The following is a 6000-nucleotide window of genomic DNA, read 5'->3' on the forward strand; positions in this document are numbered from 1 at the left end:
CCCTCCTTGGTGGGTGATAAATACCCAACACCAAACTTAGGTTTGATGTGAGGGGAAATTGTATTGGCTCCCATAAAAGGAAGAGGCTTAAGCAATGAACTCTGCATGCAAGTACCTCCTTCTCCAGAGAGTGATGAAGGTTTAAAAACCTTGAATACCAGGTAGTCCTCACACATCCTCAGAACCAATTTACCTCTCTCAACATCATCAAAGCTCTCCCAGTGGCTAGAAATGGTCTTCCTAGTATTATGGAGTCATTTACATCCTCTCCCATATTAAGTACTACAAAATCTTTAGGGAGAAAAAGCTCTCCAACCTTGACTAAGACTTTTTTCACTAGTCCATGTGCCTAACTCAGAGATTTATCAGACATCTACAGTACTATTCTTGTAGGTTGTGCCTCTTGAATTTGTAACTTCTTCGTAACAGACAAGGGCATCAGATTAATACTTGAGTCAAGATCACAAAGAGCTTTGTCAAAAGTGACATTCTCAATAGTACAAGGAATCTGAAAGCTCCCTAGATCTGGCATCTTCTTTGGCAGCTTGCTCTGAATGAGTGTACTACATTCCTTGGTTAGGACCATTGTTTCATCTCCCCTTAAGGCGTCTTCTCAGAGAATAAGCCTTTCATGAATGCCACATAGGGAGGCATTTTCTCAAGAGTCTCAGCAAAAGGAATATTGACTTATAACTTTTTAAAGACTTCCAAAAATTGAGAGAACTGCTCATCCTTGATCTCCACTTGGAGCTCCTGAGGGTGTGATACTTCAGGCTCTTGTATATGTGCCCTAGGTGGGGCGTATGACAGTGTAACCTAGCCTTTTCTGGAGCTTCTTTCTCCTCTGATCCTTCAGTAACTTACACCTCCTTCTTCAGTATGGATTCATTAGCCATTGTGAGGGACTTACACTCTTCTCTTGGGTTAGTTACTATGTCACTAGGGAGAGTGTAAGGAGGCCTCTCAGGTATCCTCTTACTTAACTGTCCTACTTGCATCTCCAAGTTTATGAGTGAAGCTCTAGTCTCCTCCATAAAATTATGAGTACTCTTGGAGAGCTCAGCAACTACTGAAGCCAAGTCAGAGTTGCTTTGAGATTGAGTGGATGCCTGCTGTTGTTGAAAAGCTTGAAATTGACGGTTATTGAAATTATTGAACTTATTCTGATTGAAACCACCCTGAGAGTTGTTGTTGAAATTTTGCTGGAGCTTTTGGGGTTGCTCTCTCCACCCAAAGTTAGGGTGATTCCTCCATCCCTAGTTGAATGTATTTGAATAAGGATCATTATTGGAATTTGTTCATATCCTGGGTCGAATTGTCCGACCCGAGATGTTTGACAAGACAAAGCGACCAACCTCTTCAGGTCAGGACAATCCGACCTCTCCTCAAAGAGCTCGGCCAAGTCACAGGAAAGCCCAAAGAAGGGCCCAAATAGAGGAGCACACTCCAAATCCTACGGCAGCCCAAGCCTACGGAGAGAAGGGCAGTTCCCTTGAAGATAAGCTTACCTCACCCAAAAGATAAGATAAGATGGGATAAGATAACTAACTTATCTTATCTAAGAAGGTCACTCTACGCCATTATAAATACACTGGAGCACCCAGGTATAACTCATACTCTGATTCTACTCAATACCTGCTTAATACCCTTGCTAATTTAAGCATCGGAGTCCCTTGCAGGTACCCCCTACCCTTCGGTGATAAAGGATCAGCAGCACTCTCAGTTCCACAAGTCGGACACATTGGTTCCGGCCGCTGTACACCTGCCGGACACGTCGGCTCCGACCAACACAGAAGATCTCGACCGAGATCGACCTACAATTTCAGGTAACCCTCGGAACATTGGCGCATTTGCCGGGGAACCTGGAAGTCATCCCCATCACCATGGCGGACGACCATGACAACGACTACGATTCAGGTTTGGAAGATAGAACGCCGCACAAAAACGCAGATGTTACACTCAAAGATACTCCAGAGCCCAACGGGGACAAAAATTCATCAAACCCAGGAGTGATAGAAGCGCTTCAAGATCGATTAAAGCAACTCAAGAAAGAAGCCCAACATCAACGCAAAAAAGAAGAGGATCTGCATCGGGAGATAAGGCGACGCCGAGAATTAGAAGATAAACTTCTAAAACTCGAAGCCGATCTCAAAACTAAAGCTACTCGATCCACTCCAGAGGATAGCTCTCCCAAGGATCAAGATCCATTCACCAGGGAAATTATGAAGACCAAAATCCCAAAGGACTTCAAACTTCTGGATATTACTCTGTATGACGGCACTTCAGACCCCAACCATCATCTCAGCAATTTCAGAAGTAGAATGCACCTCATTGATGCCTCAGATGCAGTTCGCTGTAAAGCCTTTTCAACAACTCTTACCAAGATAGCCGTTAGATGGTTCGACAGCCTACCTCCAAAATCCATCTTGAGCTTCGACGACCTGGCCAAAAAGTTCCTGACCATATTTTCCATACAAAAGGATAAGGCTAAACACGCACCCAGCCTGCTAGGAATCAAGCAAGGAGATCGGGAGAGTCTTTGTAACTACATGGAAAGATTCAACAAAACATGCATGGACATACAAAGTCTACTAACAGAAGCTGCCATTATGGGCTTTATAAATGGCCTACGAGAAGGACCATTTGGCCAATCTATATCAAAGAAGTACCCTGCATCCCTGGACGAAGTACAAGAACGGGCACAGAAGTACATCAACATCGAGGAGAATTCTCGACTTGGGGAAGCCTCGAGGTTTGGTTCCACCTACCGAGATAAAGATAAAGAATCCAAGAAAAAGGAAGATCGCTCCGGGGAGAAAATAAAAATATCATAACTACACCCCTCTTAGGGTATCCTTGGTAGATGTTTACAAAGAAGTCTGCCATACGGAAAAAATACCCCCAGCTCGGCCACTCAAAGGCAAAAGAGGAGGAGAAAATCGGAACGAGTACTGTGAGTATCATCGAGTCCGAGGACATTCCACCAACGAATGCTTTGACTTAAAAATGTCATAGAAAAATTAGTAAGAGAAGGAAAACTAGATCGGTTTCTGGCTAACTGGGACGAAGAGCCAAGAAAAAGAAGAAAGGATGAAGATGTTGTACGGTCTGAGCGATCACCTCGCACACTGGAGAGACACGTCCACGTGATATATGGCGGATTTACGGGAGGAGGAATCTCCAAATCATCTCGCAAGCGACACCTCAAAGAAGTATACCATGTCAAAGGGAAGAAGGAGGCGCCAGACATCCCAACAATCACGTTTACCAAAGAAGACGCATCCGGAATCATCTCAGGACACGACGACCCCATGGTCATCACTATCATACTGGCAAACGCCAACCTCCACCGTACATTAATTGACCAAGGAAGCTCTGCCGAGATCTTATTCAAAACTGCCTTTGACAAGCTCGGCTTAAAAGAAAAAGAGCTAAGAGCATACCCGAACAGCCTGTTCGGACTTGGGGATACCCCAGTACAACCACTGGGATACGTATTGCTACATACAACCTTCAGAAAGGGGAACCAATCCAGAACACTCAAGATAGACTACATCGTGGTCGACGTAAGCTCAGCCTACAATGCCTTAATAGGTCGGACAATGTTAAACCAACTCGGCGCAATAGTTTCAACTCCACATCTATGTATGAAATTCCCAACTGCAGAAGGGATAACTACAATAAAAGCAGATCAAAAGATGGCGCATAGCGGTTATAACGAAAGTCTAAACCTCAGAGGCGAAGGAGGAGAGTTCCACACAATCGAACTTGGTGGAGTTCAGAAGCAAGAAGAACTCCATCCACAGCCCGAGGATGAAATAGAGAAAGTTCAGATCGGAGACACCTCGGATAAGACAACTAATATTGGCACGATCCTAAAAGGAGATGCAAAGGAATCACTCATACAGTTCCTATGAGATAATGTTGATCTCTTTGCATGGAAAGCTACCGACATGCCAGGCATAGATCCCGAACTGATGAGCCACAAGTTGGCAGTCTATCCGGGATCCCGGCCGGTACAACAAAGACGAAGAAAATTCGGGCCAAAACGGTCTCAGGCTATAGCAGAACAGGTGCAAGCACTACTAGAGGCAGGGTTCATAAGAGAAGTTAAGTACCCACTATGGCTAGCAAACGTCGTCTTGGTAAGAAAGTCAAATGGGAAGTGGCAAATGTGCACCGACTACACCGACCTCAACAAAGCCTGCCCAGAAGACCCTTAGCCATTCCCAAGCATCGACACTCTAGTAGATGCCTCATCGGGATATAAGTATCTCTCATTTATGGACGCATACTCGGGGTACAACCAGATCCCAATGTATCCACCGGATCAAGAAAAAATCTCATTTCTAACACCCAAAGCAAACTATTATTACATCGTAATGCCTTTCGGCCTTAAGAACGCGAGAGCTACTTATCAGAGGCTAATGAATAAGGTCTTCTCAGATCACATCGGAAAAATCATGGAGGTCTACGTGGATGACATGTTAATAAAGACACAAAGTGAAGAAACATTACTGTCCGACTTGGTTCAAGTATTCAACACCATACGGAAGCATGGCATGCGACTTAACCCGGCTAAATGCACCTTCGCCGTGGAAGCAGGTAAGTTCTTGGGCTTTATGCTCATACAACGTGGAATCGAGACAAATCCAGATAAATGCCAGGCCATACTCAACATGAAGAGCCCAACCTGCGTCAAAGAGGTACAACAACTCAATGGGAGATTGGCGGCCTTGTCCAGATTCCTAGCAGGGTCAGCGATAAGATCCCTCCCTTTCTACGCTACTTTAAGGAAGGGAAAGAACTTCGAGTGGACAACGGAATGTGAGCGAGCCTTCCAAGACTTCAAAGAATTCTTGGGGCGGCCACCTATCCTATCTCGACCACGAAAAGGAGAACCACTCGTATTGTACCTCGCAGTAGGAAGCCGGACAATAGCCTCAGCACTAATTAGAAAAGACAAGGGTGGGCAACAACCCGTCTACTTCATTAGCAAAGCACTGCAGGGGGTCAGAGCTGAACTACCAGAAAATAGAGAAGTTTGCCTACGCTCTTGTACTAACATCCTGACGACTTCGCCCGTACTTCTAAGCGCATACCATTAAGGTTCGGACCAACCAGCCCATAAAGGGGATATTGCAGAAAACAGATCTAGCAGGAAGAATCCTACAGTGGGCAATCGAGTTGTCCGAATTTGACCTCCAATACGAGGCGCGAACAGCCATTAAATCACAATACCTAGCCGACTTCATTGTAGAATTCACAGACATTCCAGAGATCCCCATAGAGTGGAATATATACGTGGACGACTCCTCGAATAAAATCGGAAGTGGTGCAGGTGTGATAATCGAAAGCAACCAAGGAACCCAACTTGAGCTTTCCCTCAAATTCAGATTCCCGGCCTCAAATAACCAGGCAGTATATGAAGCGTTATTAGCTGGTTTGAAGCTGGCTAGAGAAGTTGGAGCTCAGAAACTCAACATCTATAGCGATTCACAAGTTGTTACCTCACAAATAACAGGGAGCTACCAAGCCAAAGATCCTACAATGAAAAAGTATTTGGATAGAACCAAGGAACAGCTCGGACAACTCGAGGAATATAGGATCTGCCACATACCCCGCGAGCAAAACGCCCGAGCTGACGTACTCTCAAAACTAGCCAGCACCAAACCAGGGGGCAACAATAAAAGTTTCATCCAGGAAATACTACAGAACCAGTCAATATCAGAAGAAGAAAAAGTCCTAGCCATAACAGGTCGGGATCAAGGATGGATGACCCCCATAATTAACTACCTCAAAATAGAAGCGCTCCCTACAGATGAAAAGGAGGCAAAAAGGTTAAAAAGGGAGGCACAGTACTACACTATCATAAACAACACCCTATACAAAAGAGGGATCTCAGCACCATTGTTAAAATGCGTACCGACCTCCAATACAAAGGAAGTCTTGGAGGAAGTACACAGTAGCATTTGTGGCAATCATCTCGGAGCGCAAGCT

Source organism: Arachis duranensis, chromosome 10 (genome assembly GCF_000817695.3).
Source record: "Arachis duranensis cultivar V14167 chromosome 10, aradu.V14167.gnm2.J7QH, whole genome shotgun sequence".
In the NCBI taxonomy this organism is placed as follows: domain Eukaryota; kingdom Viridiplantae; phylum Streptophyta; class Magnoliopsida; order Fabales; family Fabaceae; genus Arachis; species Arachis duranensis.